The sequence below is a fragment of the Photinus pyralis genome, unplaced genomic scaffold, assembly GCF_008802855.1.
Source record: "Photinus pyralis isolate 1611_PpyrPB1 unplaced genomic scaffold, Ppyr1.3 Ppyr1.4_LG6, whole genome shotgun sequence".
NCBI lineage: Eukaryota > Metazoa > Arthropoda > Insecta > Coleoptera > Lampyridae > Photinus > Photinus pyralis.
In genome coordinates, this window is record NW_022170663.1 from 21,012,708 (window position 1) to 21,039,563 (window position 26,856).

The window sequence follows — 26,856 nt, forward strand, 5'->3', positions numbered from 1 at the left end:
CGCGTTATGTAAGACTTTCTATCCCGAACAGTCTTGAGATATCTTAATAAATCTTCAAGTTGGTGATAAATTTTCACTAATTTCATTCAGATATTGCTAAAATTTAACATTATCATAATCAATCCTTATGGGACAAGTTATTATTATATTTTTTACCTTTCGGCCATAAATCACCTTACTCGTTTCTACATTTTATTCAAGAACGGGAATCGCAATGTAAATTTACTCTAAAACGCCGTTTTAGCAGTGGAATAATTTGTGCTTTAGCGTACAGTGAAAGCTTCTGGTAACAGTTTGACGAAATGGATATTTTTGGATAGTGGAACGGATCCTTTCGACGGTTAGCATTAAAAATTTATAAAATAATTACATCATAAAGTTGTAACCTGATACTCTTGTATTCGGTATGATATAGTTGTGCTTGACATTTTAACTAAGATGCATGTCTTATGAGGTGACCGGCGCAGGTCATAGGTCAAGACATGAACTGGTAACTTAAATGCGTTAACGTTTCATTACTTTTACAACGTAATTATTTTTCATCTTGTCGCCGCTATTCTCCGCATATACTTATAGGACGTTCTTGAGTAGCTCGCCACTGGAATGAACTACACCTTACAATCTCAGCGGTTTAACGAATTCAACAAATTTTTGTGGATCATGCAAAAATACATAAAAAACTGGGACACGTGGAAGGTAAGAAATAAATTCGGTATACCCTCACAGATTTTTTCACAGTTTTGTTCGCATTAAAAAAATGTTTTTGCAAATGAGATCGCTCTTTCCCATGCATACAATTGCTATGGAATGTTTAATTATCTGAAGGGTTGATATAGCCCTTTGAAGTCAATGAGGCCTTTAGTACGTAGATGTCTAGTTAGGTAGAAGAATTGTTTAAGTATATTTGAGGTCCTTGGATGAATTATTTACCCCGATTCTTGTTTTGGGTTTTAGGGGTCTAGTGTTCCACATTATGTCTAATCGATGTGTCGAGGTTTCTGATTAATAAAATCAATAAATGGATTAAAGGTACTGTTTCTGTTTGTACTTATTAAAAACATTTAACAGCGTAATGTCTTATACAGATTCTGTTTCAGGAATGTTTTAAGCAAATAGGATCATTGCACTTATTTTCACCCTAAAACGCACTAATGCGGTAAATTATGTAAACAATTTTTATTTCTGCAGGTTTTTATATCGCTTCCCTGGCCATACGGATTTGGTTTCATTGTATAAGAGGATTTCCCTTAGTTTGCGCGCACTTCATCGGTGTATTATGACGTCATTACAAAGTATGTTTACATAGGATTATTAGAACAATGGAAGAGAATACGTATGTAGGCAGCAATGCAGACAGTGGTGCATTGTGGGTAGGATACCCATTACATCAACGACTAAGAAAATGTCTCGGTATTTATTTGAACCAGGTTGTCTATGTCGCGATCTTTTACTAGCAAGGTAGACACGTAAAAATTAAAGAAAAAATAGTTTAATAATCAAATCACAGCTTTTTTACAGGAGACGCGTTCCTTTCGGATCTCTGCATGAATTTTAAAACACTCAGGTGCCTTTACCAGCCATTTTGTTGACTTCAATTCTTGAGGTTAATATCTGAATAATCCGGAAAACATTAATCTGAATCATCAGTTACAAAAATATCATCATCTGAATCATCTTTCAAATTAATTATTAGAGGGGCTACATCTTCTCGGTTAAACTTCACTTCTCTCTACGATCAATCTAAAATAACTTTGTTGGTATGCTCTACAGTGCGTTTCCATTGGGTGTATCTACATAAATGGCTTGTCACCAAATCTACACAATTTTCTCTGTCATAACCTTTCTCGCCAATGTGTCGGTTATAATTCACCATGTATTTTCGATGGGATTCAAAACGCAATAGCAGGGAGGCAAGGGTGGTACCAAATGTCAATTTTCTAATGCCATCTCATCAGCAGCATACCGTATTGAAGGTTTATTTCTCGTAGCGTCGTAGTGTTACTACGAATCAGACAAGCTGCATGTAATTTAAGGAAACAAACATTCTGCAGAAATTCCACTTTTAATGCATCATTTGGAAACATCTGTTGTTTGGTTGGGAAAGGAAGGGAAAATTTTTAGAAGAAAATTTGCGAGCCGTGCTTTGTGATAAAACAATTAGAGCACTTTTCCTCACTTATTGTACAGTGGAGGTCTCTTATCCTTAGTGAAACCACGAATGTTAAAGTTTAAGTCTTGTGGCTTAAATTTGGATATTGAAGTTGGATCCTCAATCATGGACTGAATTTTCAAGAGTGTGCTTCGAAATTATCCACCTTTGATTTAATGTTGTGGACAGTTGGACACTTGTCATAACCGTGGTACGAACAGAAAAAATTAGCATGAGAACTTTTATTTAAGTCGAAATTTGGGCTCGATTGTCACAGCATAGGACAATTAGAGATGAAGCAAATTTATTAGTAAAAATCAATCAATTAATCTGAAAGAAAGAAAAAAGAATGCACAGAATACACATACTACGCCACAGTACACAAGCAAAATATGTAAAATTGGCTCTTTGATAATGGAAAAACTTCTAGGTATTAACGGGTACTGAGAAAGGCTTCCCATAAGCGATAAACGCTCGAACTACACCATTCCGTAAAACTTTTTCGTAAGCGTACTACACGCTTCCGATTTGTTTTCACGAATATTGAACGCTCAACTACCGCTGATACACCAAAAATCCCAACCATCAAAAAGTCTTGTTTTACGTATTCATCAGCTGTTTAAAACAATGTTCCTTTCTTTTCAACTTCCGTCTCCCCTTCCTTAACAAGCGAATGCCTCGTTGAACGATAAACTGCATCTATGTTTTCTTATCTTGAAACTAATTAGCTTACGCCGCGATAACAAAACTTCTTATTTACGAGCAGAGATAAACTTTTACAAAACCTACACAATTATTTCCAGATGTTTAAATCTTATCTTTAAACACAATGAAGTTGAAGAAATAAATAAAACGCAAGATAATTATTTAAACAAAATTAACAACTAATAATTGTGATACAAAACAAAATTTATTGACCTCGAATTATCGAATCTTGTATCAAGTCTCAAATTGCAACCAACTTTTAACAATAAAAATAATTAAAATGCACATACATGGTCACAGGTTGTTCTAGTTACTGCAGTGTCGCAGCCAAATAAAACGTACGCATGGCGTAGTATACACAACAATAGATTAATGTGGATAAGAGGAATTCGTCTAAAATCTTTTTTAAGTTGGAGAAAATTGGCAGCATTCACCCTGTATAAATTTGAAATTGCTTATTATACCATAGGCTTAATTTTTTTGCAGAGGCAGAGATAGATTATCAATTTGCATGCTTTATTTGGTAGTGTCTGATGGGGATTTAAGTGTAGCACTGTAACTCAGTGGTTGCTTTTCCTCTTAGAAATTTGTTACATGCGTAATTTTCGTTGTAATTTGATCGCTTTTGTAAATTATGCAATTTAGGCAAGGTCCTACATCAGGTCGAATTTACGTTATTTTAAAAAAAATGTTAGATACCTTTGGTCGTTTGCGATAAGGGGTTTATTATCAGGAAAACGAGGCTGTTTCGTGACGATTAAAGAACGTATAAATTTGTTTACGCGAGATCTCCGGCAGTCAGCCCTACTTGTTTGGTTGAAGACGCAGTTCGTCATTTTTATAACAAATTTGTGCAGAAGCAAGATAACCAAAGGGGTGTGAAAAGGTTAACGCGTATTGTCCAATTACGGAGAAATTTTGTCTACAGGGTCATTCTTGACGAGCGTCAGTTAGAATGATATGGAAAACCTTTGAAAATGAAACTAAACTGATAAGCCCTTTAAGGGTTTTGGCACATGATGAATTGAACTAAAATATTTTCAAGATGGCGCCACTTCCAGAAATACCGGAAGTAGCAATCAACTTTGTTATTTTAAATAGGGACTCCTATTTTTTCTACATTTTCGGATTCTACGTCGAATTTGGAGTACAACGATACCCCATAGTTGACCCTTTGCTCCAAGGGCTTCGCCGATATTCCATTTTTTATGTCAAAAATTGAATTATTGCAGGGGTAATTTTAAAAATTTATTATTCGAAAACGGTGAGAGATATTGCAACACAATTTTCAGTGATTTATTAAAGAAAGATCGAATTTTCTTATGGTAACAGTCTAAAAAAGTGAGACTACGTCACTTTTTCAAAGCTCTCAACTTTTAAACTTTTAAATATCCGTAACTCCATTTTTTCAAACGGCACCCCCCATTTTGTTCTTCACCCTTGTTTTCCTTTTTCCCAGACCTTTAATTTGATACAAAATGTCAAAAGCTGTTTCAAACGGTTTCCGAGATATTCCATGTTTTACTTACTTCTTGTGGCAAATTCATAAAAAAATTAAGTCGCTTGATGTTATTCTTTTATTTTTATTATGATAATATTTAAACGTTAAATTTTCGCTGCTTGAACTTATGCTTCTCGTCAATAATGGCTCGGTTGGGGTACACTAATGAAGATTTTTTAATTTAATATTAATACACGTTGATTGTAATCGAATAGCGGTCAGGACTTGCCGTCTTTTTTCCGAAAGATACCCTGACAAGGCGCGACCCACAGAGGCTACAATTCGCAAAATATAAAAATTGCAGGAATAACGGTATGTTACAGACAAAAATACAAAAAAGGAAGCCTGTCCCTATTTAAAATAACAAAGTTGATGGCTACTTCCGGTATTTCCGGAAGTAGCGCCATCTTGAACATATTTTAGTTCAATTCATCATGTGCCATAACCCTTAAAGAACTTATCAGTTTATCTTCATTTTCAAAGGTTTTCCATATCTTTCTAACTGACGCTCGTCAAGAATGACCCTGTATTATAGTTGAAAAGGCAAGCAGTTGTGTAGTAGTAGTGCACAGCAAGCTCTTTTGTTAAGGTTCTCTTTTTATTAAAAGTTTCTACCGTCCGTACAACTACCGAAAATTTGTCATCGTTTATCAAGTTCAGTGTCATCAAGAATAAGTGAAGTTCAGAAGCTGTGTGAGTTAAATGCGCCTGAATATCGGAAGAAATTGTAAGTAATTTTAAGATTTATTTTAATTGTTAACCGTCTGCGTGCGGGGTAATATGTTCAAGCAAGCTTTGAAAGCTATTCTTTCTTTTAGGGAATTTGTTTTAGTTCTTCATGTGTTTTGGAATACATTTTCGTCATTGGCAATCAGTTGATTATGTCTTTACCCGAATCTATTGTGCGACCCCGATGCATTTAAGCAAAAGGCACATTCTATCGGCACTCGCAAGAGATTGCGGCGCTCTCATTGGGGTGCAATAGTCACTTTGACGAAAAATTGTTATTAGGTACCAGCCAATCAGAACACCGGAATCTCTTGCGGGTGGCGACATCAGGATGTGCATTCTGCTTAAATACGACCCGGATAGGGTTCTCAATGTCAGATTTTCTTTCAGTGCCCAAGAGTTATATTAGGTGGGTATTCATGAAAATTTATGTAGTTTATTCTTTGGAATTTTCGGAAAATTCTCCAAAATTGTTAAAATTAAAAACATTTTTTAATGAAATTATTTGCCAAATTAAAGAATGCCAGGAATTTGTATCGTAATTCTCTACACCAGAAGAGAAAGACCACAAAATTTATTTCCGTCTGTGATTGTGCCATTTTCCCACTGAATATACTGAATGAACTCTCCATTTGGTCATTATTGTGAAGAAATTTGGCTTAGTCTTTATACGATTGCATTGCTTTAGGAACAATTGCGCAAAATTTGAACAAATGTAGGTGCCTACATGTCCGGAAGTAAAACGTCCGTCCCCGATGCTTTTATTCTGAATAAAGAGGAAAGAAACTAATACCTGGAGCGATAGTTTAAAGGTTTAGTAGGTACAAATGCTCATATTCATGAAGAATATAGTTATAGAGAATTGAGTTTATATAAGCAGGAAGAAACTTCGACGATGCCAAACGGGATGGATTAATTTATTTTTTATTATACCTGAATCACAATCTCCGTTTTAAACACTCAAATGCGTGCGAAAAAGAGCCTTTTTAGGCTATCATCACAAAAACGGTGATTTTGTGGTCGCTTTTGCGGCCATAAAGTTTCACTTTATTGTACGCTTCTGTCAAACTTTACTTTATTGTACACATCTGTCAAACTGTACCTATATTTGAAACTGATGTGTGAGAAACAGTAATCTGTTTGATACAAAGCGTCTATCTGGTCTAGCCCTATCAAGGATTGGGCTATCCACGTGCGTTTTTTTCATTTTCGGACTTGTAGGAATGTTTCACACTATTTTGCATAATCACAATGTTCACATTTAAAATTATAGTTTGACGTTTCAATCTTTGCTGCTTGCAGACCTTTTTGAAGTGTAGAACCAAAACATGAGGAAGATGTTATTGCTTACATTATTATACGAAGAATCACCAGCAATTAACCGAAAACACAAGTGGCAACCTATACCTGCCATCAAAGTAGGTAATCAGGTTTCTAATAATTGTACAGCATGTTAACTATAAGGTCTTGGAAGCCACAGTTACGAAGGACCTATTGCATTTGACGTTATTAAAATCTTGTGCAACGGAGGATGTTGCGATTGTACTTTTACTCTCAAACGCCTGCTCTTATATCATATATGACTTAGGGTCGCAATGCTTGCATCTTCCAAAATTTCATTTAGGGTATCTGAACTGTCGCTATCGCCCATTTTGATAAGCACAAAACACACGCAAAGATGCTAATTATAATTACATATGACAGGAAATGCTTTGTTTTTAATTGTCTAAGATAACTATGATTTTCAGAAAAAATATGTTTATGAGCAAATTTTTGAATTCTTTTTTGATGATCGCCTAAAAAATGTTGTGTGCACCTTGGCCAAAAGTTATTTGTTTAGGCCTCATCTGAATTGCGGTCTCGGCTACAGCCTCGGCCACAAACAACAGCTTCGGCCAAAAAAGATCACTTTTACGGCCTTGGTACACAAATAACTATTAAAACACACGTGCTTTAAAGTTGCTAAGTAACGATACTTCAAGTATGACTTTTGAAACTGTCATCTGGATGAAATAAAAAATCCTCTTAGGTCGCTTTCTGTAAATGCAGAACATTTCTTTGGCTTTTGTACCTATCCTTTGGTTGAAGCTTTCACAAACGCGCGTAATTTAGGGTATGCTTCCAAATCTGTTCCACTTTTTAATCGCAGCATTGCTTTAAAGTTTTGAATGAATGCACCAAAATATAGAAGATTTAAATACCTTTGACATTTCCTTCATATATGCCAGCATTATGGATGCATTTAAGACTGTATTCGTAAGTAACTTCCTATCCATCCATGGAAACAACTTTTCATATTCTTTATAATAGGCTTTACTGGAGTTGGATTTGACACCTACAAACGTTTGTTTAGATTTTACAACAATCGATTTAATGGACGGTGTATTATCTTTTTCAACGGAAATTGTTTAATTCACAAAGACGATGATTTTTATAAGCAAACGTCAAGTGACATTTCCATGGCAATCGTGAAATTACGAACACCCAGCCCACTTAATTAGACATGTATTCGAGTATAACGTCAATATGATTTCATTGTATTTCCTATTTTTAAATTATACTGCAGGTATAATAAAAAATACTATAAGATACACGTGTATAATTGGTCTTTAAAGCACTTGCAACGTTAAAGGCACTCCGCTTTGCGTCGTGCCCTTAAACTCGTTGCGCGTGCTTTAAAGACTTGATTATACACTTTGTATCTTAATATACTATTTCACATGTCACAATCCCAATTTATTCCAAAATTTGTGCGATTAATCCTGGACTTCTTATTAGGGAAACCATCTTAATTTAGTAATATGGCGTAACCTTATCCGACCGTCTACGTCGACCGTTAGAAGCATAAAACAGTTGGACAAAAGCATCCCATTAATTGATAAGTAAATATTTCTTTGAAGAAAAGTTCAAATTATCCAATTTGTCTACAACTGTGCACGGCATGGGCGATATAAGTAGAATTAATGGAGATTTTGAGGTGGATTATCTTTAAATTTCGATTTACGCCCATAAATTTACAGCTCAATTTAACCAGGTTAGTAAATTTTATACGCGGGCACGCCCACGCTGTAAGTATATAGAAAATAACAATCTTATAAATAACTATCTTTTTATTTAAATTATCTATTAAAATTAAGTTCGCTCTTGGCCGGCAAAGTGGGTCACAATTTGGCGCAAGGGTCCTCGTGAAGTAATACTTATGACACACGCTAACAGTATATTTTCTCTAATTACCAAACTTTTTACCTAATATTTCACTAACCTTCCTAATAGTTACGTTTAAATATAAAAACCAAGACGGAAACATTAGACTTTAAGATGTTTTTAAATATCTTTTGGCACCCATGGAGTAACCAGCTGTGAACAAATTGGACAATTTAAAAATGAGTCAAATTAGCCTACAAATGATGAATAAAAAAAACCTTTGAACTGTAAAATGAATACCGAAGTTATGTAAGTCCGGTCATAAAATGGCATAATCATATTAATAAATTTAGCATTAATACATTTAAAAATGCTCACAAATTTAATCAAATATATTAAAATATATTAAAATCTGAACGGGCAGAACCAGCAAGGTTGCAACCATAATTGGTTCATGATATTAGTTATAACTGTAATAAAATTATTAATGTTCATAATAAATTCGTGCGACATTATGGAAAATGGTTGCCGAAAACTAGAATTTAAATATCCATACTAATATGGTTACGTAAGCTTTTCGCGACGCCATTCTGTTTTCGGTGCTCGCTCCTATCGGAAAAAAGGAGCACATTAAGATAGAAAAACGGTTGATGACGTGCAAGTAGGTTTAGCTCACGCGAGTTTTGCAATATGTTTAACCCAATAAATGAGTTTCACACGGCCCACGGTCCACGCGAGCTAATCGTAGATTAAAATTTGACACCTCATTGTCGTACACTTTATAAGTGAAATAATGAAACCGGTACTAAGAGAACGTCTGGAAACAATACTATAGAATAGCAGTGCGTGAAAAATGCCGCAAAATGCTAGCAAAGTATAAATCCCTTAACGGTTTTATAATAAGAAGTTACGCCAATATTGCGGCGATTTATTAGAGTAAATTGCAACAACACATACCTACCTCGTTTTTTGGTAGTTTGTTATTTTGAAATAATCACTTCGTGTTGCTTTCTTTAAAGATTAAGATATAAAATTACATTGTTTATGGGTATCGTAATTTCTTGTACCCAAGTATTACAGGCCATTTTGTTTGCAAGTGCAATTTTTAAAGCAAATTTACGTTCTCCTCTTCTCCACGTTACGTCCTATTTGTTATAATATTTTGCGATGAATACTCTTTTAAATAACTGGAAGGTAAAACGGGTCTCAAAGTTACAGCCAACTGAAAATATCGGCGACTGTCCAAATTCATTTTTTTTGTGAAAGACTCATCTGTAACAACCGTAAAATCTGTACTATAACCATTCACTGTATTTAGATGCGCAAAACAACCCATATTCCATAAACCAGAAAATCAGTAGTCCACGGTTAATTATTTACTTCTGTTTACAATGCATTTAAAAGTATTGACCACCTTTAAGATTATAATGTAAAAAAGAATTCTATAACATTTAAAGTAATAAAGCTTTAGGTAATTGTTCTTAAAGGATTCAATCCCTCTTTAAATTTCTCATAGTTTTTCTCAATATACAGTTATACGGTCATTTAGTGTTTACTTTTGCATCCGAGTGGAAAAGCATTTTATTTTGTAGCAAATGTTAAATTTTAATAGGTTTGAATGAGTACGCTAAGTGTCTCTTTAAGCGTAAGGGTAGATGCAGTGATCATTTTAACGGCAAGGGTAGATAAAGTGAAACAATAATCATTGTGAATTGCAATAGCATCTCTCTTTCTTATTATATATGGGACGTGGAGCACGATATAAGATGAAGTTCAGAACGGAATACAATATTGTTTCCATGGAATCGACGAAAGAACCTAACTTTGCTATTTTGGACGTCTAAATTAAATACTGCGCCACTCGTGAATAAGCGTCTTCACTCGATGGTTAAAATAACCATTTATCGTCTTGTATAATAAATTATTGTAAAGTTTCTCACAATTTTGAATTTAGCTTAGACGTCAAAAATAGCTTAGGTTCTTCCGGTGCGGTCGTTTTCATAGAAGCAGCATAAATTGTCATATGCTTCAAACGTGACATTTGAAATAACAATGAGATATGTCATTAGAATGCACAATAATCTGTTTTACTTTATCTACCCTAGCGGTTAAAGTGATGACTTTATCTATCCCCACGCGACTTCTCATTCAAACCTATTAAAATGTAATTTTAACAAATGCTATAAAGTAATAGTGATTTATAGTGCTTCTGCTATAAAATATAGTTTTGTATTACACACGAGGATAAAGGGAATCTAACCATCTTGTGAAAGTTAATTTACTCAATGGTTAAAATATCTCTTTATTGTCTTATATAATAAATAACTATTTCTGTATTCAAATTGGACCTTTCGGCTTTAGGTTTTAAAGGCTTTTATTTTGGGTTAAGGTTTCATACTTAAAATTTTGGGTCTAATGGCTGTTTGCAGCAACAAATCTAAGCGTAGCTTAAAATCCATGGCAATGATTACTGAGGCAATGGTTACCATGGATTTTAACCGACGTTTAAGCTAAGCTCCGCTTAAATTTGTCGGGGCAAACTATCAATAGTGTTAAGTTTTAAACTTCAAAGGGTATATAAATCACTACTTGCATTCGATTATTAAGAAAAAGCCAATAGAATCAAAGGTTTATTGTGGGTCGCTAAATAACGAAACCATATACAGTGATATTTATTAAGAAGTAGACATAGGAATTTACGTGTATTGTTTTTCCCTATGTCTACTTTTAAATAACAAAATCTCTTCGGAAGGGCGCCTAATTTTATGCAACCAAAATAACTTCTTAAATCAAATAAAGATCTGGCTGTCATATTAATTAATTTGAATATTGTTGCTTTGACTTCACAGAAATTAAATCTCTTACGCTCCTTAAACTCTGTTACCTGCACTATATCAATTGACAATATCATCGAACGTATTTCATTTGTATATAGTAAGAAATAAAGAAGTATTATTATTATTATCAAATTTTTCTTCAGTTAAGTACGTCGCACACGGACGAAAATAAAAGTACGGAAGCGAAAGCAACAATATTCAAATTAATTAATATGACAACCAAACGTTTATTTACTTTAAGAAGTTATTGTGGTTGCATAAAGAAGGGATTTTGCGTCATTTAAAAGTAGACATAGGGAAAAACAATACACGTAAATTCCTATGTCTACTTCTTAATAAATGTCACTGTATGTGCTCTGTTGGCTATTTCTTAATGACCTTTAGACTTTAAAATTATACTTCGATGCGCCAAGATTAGGATTTTAGTTAGACTCAGTGCGTCAGGTGTTACGGATTCAGTATGACGTTCCTCACATTTTCAAGCCCTAAACCTTGGTACTAAAAGCCTGATTTGTAACCTTAAGGCTTTATTTCTCAGATTTAAGTTTTAGAGACCATGAAGCTCTGAAACACTAAAACGTCAAGATACCGAGGGGTTAGAGCACTGGATCTCTAATACCTTTATCTCTGAAACGTATCCAAGATATATTGGAAGAATCTCTGAAAATCCGGAGACCATTTAGTGAGCTTGTCAGAAGATTCTTTAGAGATTTCTTAAAGAATACCTAAGAATTGACGAGCTTTTGGAAACATTTATCTTTCTTCCTGCATTTTTAAGTAGACGTGACTTTATCTGTGGTTGTGTAATGTGTACCCCTTGGCCGGCTATTTTTTTTAAGCCGAACTCGAACATTGAACCGTTATCTTGTAGCCATTAAGATCACAATCTGGCACGAGAATATCTGTACAATCGCTCACGAATTCCTTACAAAAATCCCAAAATCACCCTTGAATGATCAATCGCACAAAAAATTCTTTAAAATACTATAGTACCTCTGAAAAATTTTGGTACACCGAAGGTAATTGGGAAGAACCCTCTAGCAGTTCTTAGTATTTTCTGTATACCTAGTGCAAAAGATCTGAACGATCGCTGAAGGTTTAATAAAGATTTTGTGAGAAACAGTCTTTGAATGTTTGTAAACATTTGCTTTCTGTAAAATGCTTGATAAATATCTGAAAAATCTTAAGAAATGCTGGAAGCGAGGCTGGAAAGAAACTTGTGGAATAACACTTTTTAAGAATAGAAGAAAAACTTGCTGATTAAACAACGTTATGTAGACGTTATTTTGGTCTAAGCACCAAAAATGACGAAGGAACGCCCTGTATATGAGAATATTTTAATTTTATCAATTGTAAATCTAGTGGATTATTTACGAAATAAGACCAGAGTTGATTTGTTGTATTTGTGGCTCAGTATTTTTATTCCTTTTGGAATTGTTTGTAATTGCATAATTATTGTTTAAATGTTATCATTTTTGTGAATTATTTATTTAGGTTTGTGTTTTTATTCATTTCGGCGTAATTGGAGACGTTTGACGCTTTCCTTCAAAGAAGGGGTTTATTTTATAGTGGAAGTGGTATTTCATTAAATACTGGAGACAACATAAAAACGCGGTTTCTGTGACCTGTTAGCTTCTGCGACGGTAAAGCGCGTGTAGATTTGTTTATGCTAATTTCCCGGGCAGTTGCCTCCGCTCTGACATAATTAATTGATTGACACTGACAAAAATGTATTCGTAAACACAAAAAAATTGAAACACAATCCCTGAATGAAAGAATCGCTTACAAAGTTTGTTTGGACGTTATACCCCACACACAGGCGGTAGACAAATAAAATAAGAAATCTTAATTTTTGCTTAAAAATCCAAATAATCTAGTCGTACAAGGTTTGAGATTTTCAAGCGCACTTATCAACGACAAAGAAACATTCGCTGACAGCTTCAAGAAACTTTACTTCTTCTTTATTGAAACTAAGCTCAATAAATCGAACTGGCGAAATAAGATGAAACAGTTTCGGTGGCTACTCAGACGGTAGAAACCTTTAATAAAAGACAAATCTTTTAGAAAAGTCTCACTAAGCACACTTTCTTTCGAAACCGAGAACTGTATCTTCAACAAAACAACTAGAACTGGCTGTCTGAGGTTTCTCGTAAACAAATTTACACGCTCTTGAACAGTCGCGGAACTCGCAGCCTCGTTTTTACGTTAATTCTAGTATTTAAAGAAACACCACTTCCACCATAAAATAATCTATTTTCAAAAATACCTCCAATTTAAATTAGCCTTGATAATACCAGCATAGAAGGAACGCATCCCACGGCCCCACTTACGTAGAAATAACGTCCACATCGTAAAACATCTGCATCTCTTAACAGTGATATAAAGACGTGCGTTAATTAAATTTCGCCTTATCGCAAACCAACCAGACGTAACATTAATTTTATAAAGTACGCAAAATTGACCAGATGTGTCTTACTTATAACTATCTAAATTGAATAAATTAGAAAAGCGACAAAATTTAAACAAGAAAATAATTCCCAATTACACATAATTCTAAACGGAAAATAGACACTAAGACAACAAATTCAAGTACAATAAACCAACTATGTGCCTATTCGTAGATAATCCTCCAGATTTTCACTTAATAAAATTGAAATACTCTCATATACAGGATGTCCCGTCATTATTTTAAATTCATCTTATGGAAAAAGCAATACAACGCTAGCACAAAATTATCGCACGATAAAATTTCGAATTTAAAAGTAAAAGTACAGAATCCCATGCCAAAAATTCAAAATCCATATGAAAGTGTAAAAAATAGCACAGAATGGGAACAACATTGAAATATGAAACGATTTCTAGAACGTCGAGTGTAAGTTCTACGTACCCGTTTCGGGGTTCATTGAAAGCCCATTCTAAAATTTTGAAAACTCGAAAATCATAAGAGCACAAAATGAGCACAGATTCAATGAATATTCCGTGCTCCAGATGTCACATTTTTTATTATGTTATCAAAAATCTCTAAACCTTCCCCATATAGTTTTATTCGGTGAAGTTTTTTAAAAATAACAGCGACTATAGTTTCGGCGTACTGCCCTAAACACTTCTAATTGTAAATGTTATACAATAATTTTTCGATGCCGTCTGCATGATCTCGAATTTAAACTTTACTTAAATAATTTAAATATGTAGTCATCTTAATAGTTTCAATACTTTTATAAGTTTATTTTTTCCCCCCCGTTCTTTTGGAACCCAAATTTCAACTTTAATGTGAACAAGGCTAGTCTAATTAACAACCTGTTATTCACAAAGTAAAAAGTCAACGAATAAAACGAACAAATATATGGTTTGGTTATATGGTAATTAGTAGATATAATTAATGTTATCCAAAACATACAAAAATAGTAATTTGTCTACTAACCCCTTCCTATTTTCGAGGAACGATGGATCCAACTCAAAAAAAAAAAAAAAAAAGTCACATTTTTTACTGAAGTAGGTAACTTTTAACGTTACTAAAGAATGTTCGAAAGGTACCTACAAGCAAGCTAATTTCATAAACGAAACGTCCCCTAAACACTTCTAATTAAGTAAATGTATACAATAATTTTATAATTTTCGTCTGGCTTGGAATGTGACAAGCTAGTTAATTAATGTTATTACAAAGTAAAAAGTCAACGATCTGATAAACACGAACAAATAGAATAGAAATTAAAATTATCATTAAATTAGGTTTGTCATGTTATATGGTAATTATTAAAGTATAAAAAGATATAATTAATAAATTAAATTCAGTTAAGACGTCCAAAACGCCTACAAGAGGCATACAAAAATAGTAATGAAAGGAAATTGTCTACTAACCTTGCGGTAACTTCCTATTAGGTTTTACAAACTATTTTTCTACGTTAGATATGAAGAGGATAATTTGAATATCAATGCTTCATTAGCATTGATCGTTTAACAATTTCAACACATTCATTGCCATCTGTTGTAGTTTTAAGTACACTAATTGTAAGCATTTTTCATTACTGTATCAGTCAGGTGTAGCTTACGAATTTATTATGGGTTAAATTAGACCTTATTGTTAGGTTATTTATTATTTTCTCATCGTAAATAGGTAGTCGAAGCTTGTTATTGTAACCTTCAAATGTGTCAAGCCACTTATATTTTGTTAACTCTTTCGGATGCGGAAATGGGAATTGTGTTCTTTATTTCCGTTGTTTAATTATACGCTTACGGCTTAATATTTCTTTTGAAAAGGTGTTGAATATGACCCCATCAGATAGTTGACAATAAGCGTGTTGGCTAGTAATGAAGCTAGGATCACCTATTTTTATGCTCGGTCGTTATGACAGCTGCGAAAGGTTATTAAGGGTGTGTTCTTTTGTAATTGTAGAGTAACGGTGTGGTCAATCTTACCGTGGCCATCGATTAATAAAACAAACCTTCTGCTGAGGACACCTGAACTGAACACTCTGCCTCGGTCTTTGAGAGTAATAATGCAACTAAATGAGTCCATGATACTGTTCGACCCGGAATTGAAGAAAAGTATATAATAATGGGGGAGGTTTACAGTACCCTGCTGTCAACACAAGTTTCTTCCGGGAAAAATTGTATATGCTGTTTTCTTGCAAGGGAAAATTGTCACGGTTTCGACGCCACACAAAATACCACTGGCACATTTTCCTAATTTTTGTTCGCAGAACTCATGAAATATTAATTATACCTACCTATTAAATTTCTTTGAGTTTATTTCCTGCTCTTTTTGGGTTATATCCAACTTTTTGGAATGGGACTCTAGAAGCCTTACTAGTGTAAGGGCCATATAAAGTGAGTTCGAGCAGTGGATATAGGGTAGTCGGTACTTCGGCTCCATATCATAAAATTACTACACGAGGTTTCTCTCGGTTATTGTCTACAACATTTTTATACCGCTAGGTGTCGTTTCATACAGTCATTAGCATACAATTACTCCACAGCTGTAGGTATGATTAGCGTTGGGAACACTCATTGGCTGATAATCCGTCATTTGGTACGCATTCATAACCCATGAGAAAAAAGGGGAGGGGGGTATTTTCCGAGAGATATTCATTCAATTAGATTGAAGCTGATAAACTAGTCAGAGTGTTGTACAGTATAAATTAGGTTTTTAATTGCGAGAAATATATATCACAGTTTACCTTCGCGTCGATAATAAAAATAGTGCCGTAAGTTTTTCCTAGCAAAACTTGGGGAAAGAGGCGGGTTCAGAGCGCCGCTGTAACAGAAGCGAAATCGCCGATAAAGTAAATTGAACCAGTTTCGGGTTTGGGACCGTAGTTGTCGCTAATATTTGTGGAAGCACTACTTGTGGCTCTTGAACTAGCAAACGTAAAACAAAAACTCCAATAAACCACAATACTACTCGTATATTAAATCCTCGAACGGGTTTCGACAGCTAGGCTGCCATCATCAACGAACTGGTTGTTGTGGTGGTTATTGGTGTTTTTGTTTTACTTTTGGAAACTAGTATTTGTGGAACATAAATTTAATACCGAACTGCTGTGCAAACGTTTCTTTACCATGAAGCTTCAGAAGGTCTCGAACTCAGTCAATTCGTCGTTGTTAAAACATTATGATTTCCGCATCAGAATAAACCAATAAAATAATTTAAAATGTAAATTGTTACTAAACGGTTATATTAATTGAGGTTGTGGCTTGCTCGCAACTTCTAAAATACAAGGATATACCCGAAAAAAAAACAAATACAGACAGACAGTCTCCAGCGTGAGTTTGTAGCAATATTGTTGCCGTCAGGGGAGTCCATTTTGGAAAATTCAGGTCAGAATTCTTACGAAAGAAAAACAATCGAAATTAAAATTTGTTTTAGTAAATCAATTTTGAATCTGTACTTTCTTAAGGACGATGAAAGAGATATTTCTACAATTTTAGGGTGGTTAAAAATCATTTTTTGTTCTTTTATAAAAAGCAGTATAAAATCAGACCATCAGATGTTCAGCATTGGAAACGTGATGTTCATCTAGAAACTGAATCCTCAATTATTTTGATACCAGTAACAATAATACCATAGACATAATGAAATGTACCTTAAAAAAATCATATTTTAAATGTATAAAACAGACAGGGGTACAGCATGAAGAAGCGACACTCTGCATTGCTATAGTGATTGCAGTGGAACTAACAACGATAAACGGGCACAACCTTTTTGTTTGTACAATTCATAGTACATAGCTACATAGAGTTTCGCGTGCTGAAAACCAAGAAAAATTCCAGAAAAATAAAATGCACCAATTTATTTTCTTTTTCCCATTTTGAAGCTAGTTTCACAACTTCTCAAATAAAAGTCCGACACCTATTAAGTGGGCAGCGGTGACTCCCATAACCGTGAGTACTCGAGTCGTTAGAGTTTCCCCTCGAGTTTCCCTTATCATTTGAATGATACGGCATCCGTTTAACAAGATTTTCTGGAATTGGGTAGCTTACGTACCAAAATTTTATACGTAAAAACCATGGCGTCTGACGTTACCCGCATAAAGCTAGGATGAAGCCTAGAACAATGCAAATAAAGACAATATGAATGGTTAAATTGTCCATACATAAATGTTTGAATTTTGATGAATATATGAATTATATTAGAATACAAAATACATAATTTATAATTGTATGTAAAAATCTCGGAAATTTGCTTATAAATTATCATAAGTACCGCTAATTTCCCTATAAAGTATCTTCTTATAATCATTTGTGAATGTAAGCAATAAAGGGTGGCGCAATGCACACACGGAATGGCAATTTTCCGATAGTTGCTTGGGGATGTCAATAATTATACTAATCCAATCTTTTAATTTCTTATTACTATATGCACCCCCTAAAATAAGTGACATAATATCGTCCAAAAGATCTCCCTTGTGTATGTAGGTAATTTACTTGGTTTGATCCACTTCACACTTGTTAAATTCGGGTGTGTGATCAAAAACATTATAGTCAGTTTGTAGTGTTTTTGCACTCATTTAATGTAGTATTTGATCGAGTATTTGATTAATTCACACTTTCGAAGCTACAGCTTCCAGTAGGTACCTATCTTTATATCTGGCCTCGTTAAACCCTATAAGGTGGATTATTTGCAGTAGGTACATGGCGTTGGAATATCAGAATTTTTTAAAGATACATTGTACGTACCCTCTTGTGAGGCTCTTAAGCGGTTTTATTTATACAACTGTGTAAAATTTTACAATAAACTTCCATATTCTATCACTAGTTTAAATAGAGTGACAATTTTTTTAAAAGGATTAAAAACGTGGCTGTTTACTATTAGCCAGGAAACTGTTGAAGGTTTTTTCTAGTATTATACTATAGTTTCGTTATATTATTATATTAAGTTTGAGCGTATCTAATAATGCTTGCAAAATTAGCACAGATATATACACTACTACATTGGTGCCACACTAGTATAATGTAGGTATAGTGAAATGAAGCAGTCTTGCATTCTGCCATTTAACTAATGAATTAGTTAATTATTAATTATTCCAGCATTAAATTTTTATTTAATTTTGTATAACAGTATATTGGTATTGCTGCTGCCACCTTAGTCTTTTTCTCATTTTCAATTATGAAGGCCACCCCAACACCGCTAATGCTAATGAGGTGCCTTGCTGTATTCAATAAAATTATTATCTATTGACTGTAACTTTTGTTGTGAAATTTTCTTGTTTACAGTAATAAATTATTTCATATTTCAAATACGTCTATTTTTAAGGGGAATTGAATTGTTTTTTTTTTGACAAGCCATTTCTTACTGTACGTCAACGAAAAACACAGCATCCACAATAGTTCTATACATAAGTTTCAGTCGGCTATTTTTCATATAAACCCAAAATAGAACTGTATACCGGACTATCAAAGGTTTCGTTGGCAATTTTATTTGCACCCATAGAACCGTTTTACAATACTAGACCGATTAACAAACGTTTCGTTTATTTTGTTCAAATAATCACATCCCAAGAAATGATGTGCCATAGATGGAAGTTCCACGTGCAGTCGCATTAGTTTCAGCCCAAAATATTTGCAAGTTTTGTACCAATAACGATTATTTTGGAAATAAATCATAAGCCCGACTTAATATGGATAAAAATGTAAAAAAGTGTGTACGGAGGAGTAATGCAACAGACTTCTGCTTCCCCTTCCGCACTGTGCGGAAGTTCTGCATATTTTTTTCTTTCTCTTCTGCCTCGGATTCCGCTATTTTATAACGGGATAGGTATGCTGTAAAAATATGAGTGAAAATAGAACTAGGAGGGAAAAATTAGGAGTTGGGAGATTTGGTAGTGGAATAAATTGTAAGAATAAATAAGCGAGCATTCGGTGAAATAGAAGATTGTCCTTTTTGCATCTTTTAATTTCGGTAGAGCATTGTTTACTTAATGGACTCCGGATATCTGGAGACGAGATGTCGGAGATTTGGATCGTATTTAGTTATCTTAAATACAACTGCGAATTCGGCATGAGGCCATTTCAGCAACGTGGAAATTGCAACGTTGGATATGTTGGTCGTGTTTGATAATGATTTATTTTTGTGGTTTTTGTCTAATTGGTAGTCCAAATGAAGCAAACGAATCAACGATTTTGTTAATAATAATAAGCCATTTTGTAGGCGTTCGTTAATCAGTAAAAAATTAAGGAGGGGGGAGATTTTGTTTCATTGATTTGGTACTGACAGAATCCCGAATAAAAATTTAATTTTGCGATTAAGGGTGAGACCGTGATATAGTACGTTAGCCACCAACTAAAGCATGATGCAGTTTTGAGGTACAGGAGCCTTGATCGCGCTGGTAAAAATGTAGCTTTTTGTAGTGAAAGCGCGCAAATTATACTGGGATGGTGTAAAAAAAATCAGATTTGTACCTGATAGTGGCACCGAAGAATATGGGGACGTAGTGCGTCACCTGTAGGCGGAAAGAACTCCAGCAATTTCACAGCTCCAAAAAAGAGAAACGCGTGCTGCATTAGCCATTGTATTGTCTGGTCCAACTTGAAGCAAAAATTTTATATTTTCACTGCAAGTTATATTTTTAAACAAGAGGGGACGCAGCAAACGTTGTACAAAACTTGCAGCACGAATCGCTTGTTATTATCGAGCACCGTACTGGTCAAATGAGAGGTAGCTCCAAGTCCATTTAGGAGTGCTGACTTTTCTTCTTCCGTGTAATTATTCCATCCACCAGTTTTTGTTACTGAAGCACATTTTGATGCGGTATAACTTCCAGTAATTGCACGGAAAGCCAGTAAATGTTTGAGCTGGCTGGTTTTGCCTTGGACAAAATTCCTGGATCCCTGGACTCTTAAATAGAAAGCTAAGGCAAGTACTCGATTTTTATTTTTAATTTCGTTAAAAATGATTCAATTTGGAATGAAATTGTTATGGCACCTTCTTTAAATAAATTCGGATCGATTCTGAAAAATGGGTACTAAGCAGGTGCGCGGACGCACAGCTTCTATACCAGTGTTTCTCAAACTTTGTTATCTGGTGGCACACTAAAATTATTAAACAAAATTCTCACCACCCTTATTATTATTGTTTAGCTTTTTCTACAGTTAGTAAAATTGTTACATGTACCCTCATCTCAGTCTCAAGGGTCTTCTATATACTGTGGTCATCACTCGTAACGCTCGGCAGCCGAATGCGAACTCGATCCGCTTACCTGACTCATAATTATTTAAAGTGCATTTGTGGCAGTAATATCGTCAATATGTGTCTTTAAAAATTGACTAATAATTATACAATTTAAAGCTTCGGAATTAATAAAATGAATTTAAGATTATTGTTAATCATACGTATTAGTTTGAAGGAAGGAAACGAAGGATTGTGAGAGAGAAAGAAGTAGGCATTTCTGTCGTCGTTTACCATGTGCCACTATCGAATTTTTTTCTAATATTTACCTGAAGAGTTAGTGAAAGACTGGATTGAAAGTGGGAGTTATAAGAGTAAGGAAGTCAGACGTAGTGCAATTCCAAAATATGATTGATAAATGAAATAATAAACCATAAAAATACTTATATTCATTTTTTATAATTGTTTGAATTCATTTTTTTAAGTTAAGTAATTTTAATTTAATATTGTATTTAAAAATTTCGCGGCACGGTTGGAGGTACGAACATCCGGCCGCCGGAATAGTTACCGCAACCGTCTGTGTGGCTCAGTGGTAGAACATTGGGCTACATAACCGGGAGGTCGGGTGTTCGAACCTGGGTTGAGGTGAATTTTTCATCTGTGGCAGAGGTGGAAATTACCTTAGATCAGTTTCGAGCATTCTGCCTGTTACTCCGAATTAGGTTTTCCTGCAGTTTTCCTAATTCGTAAGGTGAATATGGAAATAGTATAGAACAGCTTAAGACCTTCTACAGGGACACCTCTAAAAAGCATTATGGGGGTCAGTCTGTAATTTTGCGAAAGCCTGTTGAGGGCCCAGGACAAGAGAGGGAGAGTAAATAAATAAATAAATAAATTGTGGAATTGTTCAATTGTCAATTTCTGTTTGCACCAATTGAATTGTTCTGTTTGGATCCCTCTCATAATCTAAATCATAAGAGAGCAAACAATTTCATTAGGGCAAAATAGCAATTAGAATCGCTGGAAGCACTAGAACTGCTTGTGGCTGTTGAACTTGCAAAAGTAAAACAAAACACCAATAAACCACAATAATATATTAAAACCTCGAACGCGTTTCGACAGAAAGGCTGTGATCATCAGCGAACAACTGAACAATAAAATACAGATGCGACCCTATGTATACTAATTAAAAGTGAATGTGAAAGTTTACCAGCTTTCATTGGCCTAAAGGACCTCCTTCATCATTATTAGTAAGTAGAATTTTACATGATAATAAAAAATTTTAATAAAACGGCATCAATTTGTGCAGATTGACTTTGAAAAAGATTCAGTAATTATGTGGAATGGATTCATTTAAGCACCTCGGGGATGTAAATCCTTTTCAAATTCCGTTTTTATTTATTTAGTAAAATTGTCCATGTAAATAGGTTCGAATTTATTAATTTACAATAGGAGTTTATAATAGGGCTTCGTACTTCATATCTCTCAAAGTTACCTGTACATTATACATATAATACAACACGCCACCAAACGGCGCATTCCATTGATTTTTAGTTAACCGCCTAATAAATTTAAGTTAATTTCGCAGTTTTTAAAGAAGCCACCGCACTAGCTGTTCAGTGCTTCCGTGGGCATGCCGTACCAGTTCATTATGTACCAAAAAAGCGACAGAGAGAGGAAACCAAAACAACCATATTTCTTACAAATAAACTAGGGTTTTCTTTAGGAGGTACTCAGTCCCAAAATTTGGGTTTTTTTATTTTTTTCTACAACTGTCAAAAAAACCTGTCATTTTCTGACGGATTTCGAAACGCGAAGTACTAGATTTTTAATCGGTTAATTAATAAGTAAGGTTGCTCTTGACAACGTGCGCGAAATCGTCAACAGTGAAAAAAAGTATTTCGCGCACGGGACAAAGTTGAACTTAAACATCAATTTAATTAACAATCGGTTCAGTTGTAGAAAAAATATTGTATATAACGCTAGCGCGAAGTTATTTCGCGCATTTGACTGATATTTTAACTCGGCTTCGCCTCGTCAAAATAGCTTCAGTCTCAATGCGCGAAATTGAACTTCGCGCTCTTGTTATATAAATAACTATTTTGATTAGTTACCAAAACCCACAAAACATGACATTGTTTGACGAAAACAAGTTTCTAAACTTTTTCAAAAAAATCAACTGCGATTTTTGGCACGACTGCAAAAAAGATTCAAAATTATTGCCTGTAATACGACCAGATACCAGGATTATTTTCGAACCCTGCAAAAAATGCATAAATCCCAAAAGACATTTTGGTCGTTTGGTTTATTTAGACCAAAATTTTGCTTCGACTTTATCTACCACCCACGTTTTTTATTAGAATTTTCTTCTAGCTAGGTGACTTATCGTGATACGAGTTCCGTGAGTCTATAACGATTTAAATGAACAGTACTACGGGTATGTACTTCCGAAATGTAATATGCGAATTAGACTGTACTTCATTCGGTAATTCGGATAATACGGGTATTTCGGCCGAAAAGCGCACCTAATTCGAATGATCAACTCTCTTGTCTTACCGAATTCTGATAGTATACTTCACGCTCTTCTAAAAATACGGTGTTAAACTTTAAATCATGAGAAGCGACACGGTACCCGAAGAGCTTACCGTGGAACCTACGATTCAGGTAGAAAATTTTCGGTATCGCAATCACATTAAGTCTTTCATACTCTTCTGCGAAAAAGTCTTTATTTACCATCACTCAACTTCCAACATTCGCCCTGCGGAGATTCCCTGTCACCATGGTTCCAAATTCTGGAAGAGTTATTTGCCTCCTGGTCTACACAACTCTGCAAAACCAAATTCGCTGGTTTGAGTGTGGGTTCAAGTATACAGAGAATTGAGCAACATTGGATTACACTCAACTTCCGTTAAAGACAATAGAGGGCTATTGCAAATGAGCTCTTGCCATACTTAAGTTAAGAGTATCTTGATCGATTGTTTCCATGCCATTATGCTTTCATGACTCATGACTTCAGGTTTGCTTTTTGGTAATGGTAATGGTAATCACTGATGTACGTCCACAAGAAGAAATCACAGAAGGTGATATGCGGAGAACTTGGGGGCCATTTCAAGCCAGCAACAACAATTGACTTAACACACAGCCGATATGTACCAAACCAACGCAGATAAAGCATTTTGAGTGGTGTTAAATCATATTAATGCAGCAATATTTCAATTGAAATCAGGAACATCATTTGTAATAACCATGCATAATAAAAAAAATCACTATCCTTTAAAGTACGATCTTAAATGAGCGTATACAATAACAGGTAACGGTTTCTAAATTGACCTTAGTTCTTCTAATAGGTTAGGTACCTGCAAAAAAGATAATAAAAAGTACGCCTCGTTAATTTCCTAAGATTGTGAAGAAAACGGTTTGCCCCTTGAGCGTTTCAGAAGGATTTTTAAACCACTTAAAAAATACTGTTTCAATCTAGGAAGGCAACACTTTCTATTAAGCAATCCATTCAATACTTGAATATGAAAGGATAATACCTTGAAAAAATAAATAATTAAAAATAATGAGAAAATTTCCTGATTGGATTTTGCTGTGGGAACAATATAGCGCTGTTTATCCGTAATATACGAGAGATACCGGATTATCAATCAAAGAGCGTGAGTTTGTGCCAGAAACAATATACTAATTAATAATAAGGCACAACTACCTTAGATATAAAAATAAACACGGTATAATATATAATTATAAGTGGCTATTGAGATAGAAGAATGCCGATTTGTTGTATCATCCTCATCATCCTTTCTATATAGGCAGATTTTTATTTCGAAGGTATAAGGAACGAAACTTACGTAGTTACAAATGCAAGGTAATTAAGGCTAAGGAGATTACGTTATGCAATTGTAATTTACGCATAGTTATTGCGTGGAATAATAACCAATAAATATTTTCCGCCTTATTACCTGCACCACCTTGTGTTAGCGGTAAATCGACCATAGCGAGCAAGTCGGTAATTTACCTTTTCTTTCCGAAGCATCTAACGGCTCGTTTGTGGTTTAATATAGACAATCAAGGAATCTGTCTTCGGCTACTCTCATATCTCAATTGGAACAGGTATTATCTACTAGTTTGTACATCGGATCCTAACCTGGTGTATCATTGTAAGGAGACTACTGTTTGAAGTTATTGTTCTAAAATGGCACGACGTTACAAAATAAGCTACTTGATTTGTGTGTCATGTGTTCCTAAGTACCACACACGATGTACAAATAGAACATAAATCTGTACTTCGAAAGACAATACCCACTTAAATTAATACAGTTGTCTTTATGTAATATTGAAACAACGTGTTATTAATGAAAAACGATGACAACTTTGCACTGGCACCGCTGTTGAAATAAAGTCGTGCCTGAATAATAATTGGAGCTTACGATTGATAATGGTAGTAATCGTGCATTTTAATTTTTCCCGAATTATTTCAGGAACGCAGTTTTTATTGTCGCAATTAGCATTCTGGAAATAATACGCGTAGAGAAATTAAGACGTTTCATAGTTATTACTAAATTAAGCAGAAATTTCTAACGTTGGCAATTTGCTAATACGAACAAGGAAATAAATATCAAATTTTACTGCATTATCCTACTGTCCGCCTTACATCTTAGAGGTTAGCGTTAGAGAGTAATAAGATATTTTAGATTCTATCTGAAATAATAACGTTAAGGTTATTATCGGGAACATTCAAATTTCTTGTATAATTTTTTAATATTACCATATAAAATGTATGTTTAATAACGATGTGTGCCTGAACTGCGCATAGATGAACTTTGGGAGTGTCGTACACTTCGTATTCATTGAATTCTTTCCAGATCTATGGCCAAAGAAAGAAAAAATAGAAATAGTCTCGCAGTAAACAGTAAATTATAAATAAATTGCAATTTAAAGTGTAAAAGTGGGCAATTTTCCATGTAGAATGTACATTTTGCCTCAAAGTATTTTTCTCAACGACATTGTATCGTGCTCGATAATGTTTTTCACACGTTTAAAACGTTGCTGGTGCTTTGATGTTGACTATAAGGTATGTTCACCATATACCTAGAGTATCCACCGAAGCTTATCACTCTTGCACATATTGTAAATGAATACTCGACATAATTACTTTATTAAATTAATGAAACAGATTTTCTTTTGTATCCAAAGAGAGCTGCCTTAAAATCTTGAAATTTGTAGATTCCGGGGAAAATTTTGAAGATAACGAAACGTTGGGGGTTGTTATCGTTTTTAATGACCTTTCTTTACTGGGTGCAACCTTTTTGTGATTTTTTAGTAATGTGAAAGTGTTCCTTCACAAGGACGATGCATGTATATTTTAAGTCTGTCACTCGGAAATTGCTCACACGCTAACTGATACATAACGTAACTGATACATAACGAGAAATTAAGCGTATTCTCTCTGTTTAGAACTACGTACGGATTTCTTCATTAGTTTAAAGTAATTTGTCCTCGTGCGATAATTTCTTCATCAGGGCACGAATTTAACCATTTATTTAAATATCCAAAGGTAACATTTTGTGCACTTCAACCAGATGGCACACCCACTTTTCCCATGAACTTTGAAACTTCCGTAAATTTTGGAGATTACGACGCCCGATCAAAACGACTTAACTGTTTTCTTGAAAACGTGACCTTAAAACGGTAATTACTGATACTATCAATCTAACTAACAATCACCCAAACAACCAAAGATGCGAGTTTTAATGGGGTCCAACTGGTCGCTCTCAATGTCAAAACGAATGCTTTTCTAAAGGATCGTACTGATAGCCAACCATGGTAAAACACAAATTTTTTTTTTACCGAGTATAAAACTTTATTTAAACGAAATATTTAAAATTGTGTAACAAAGAAGAAAATAAAACAAAAAAATTTCGTCGAACTGTTTTTCAGTTGGGAGAGTGCGCAGGATACATGCACTATTTCCACGTTGGATTTTATTTTATTTATTATTTTCTTTTAGACTTTCGGTTCGGTACGATTTAAAATTGAAATGAATTTTCAATGGTTATGGTCTTTTTTACTACCAATTCTAAACCGATGTTAAAGACGTACTTTATTTAAATGTAGTCTCTTATTGGAATATTTAGACTCTATGGGCTGCTGATTCAAATAGTCTGTAAAGGATTCCTTTACGGCATCG

The 26,856-nt window shown here is 34.4% G+C and overlaps 1 protein-coding gene across 1 annotated transcript in view; it reads left to right on the forward strand.

The window, feature by feature from the left end:
• The first annotated feature begins 298 nt into the window (after positions 1-298).
• LOC116174192 overlaps positions 299-26,856 on the forward strand; it is a 42,096-nt gene continuing 15,538 nt past the window's right edge. Inside the window, exon 1 of the mRNA XM_031492066.1 lies at positions 299-340. The gene's annotated coding sequence lies outside the window, so the exon portion shown is untranslated. The remainder of the gene's footprint in view (positions 341-26,856) is intronic.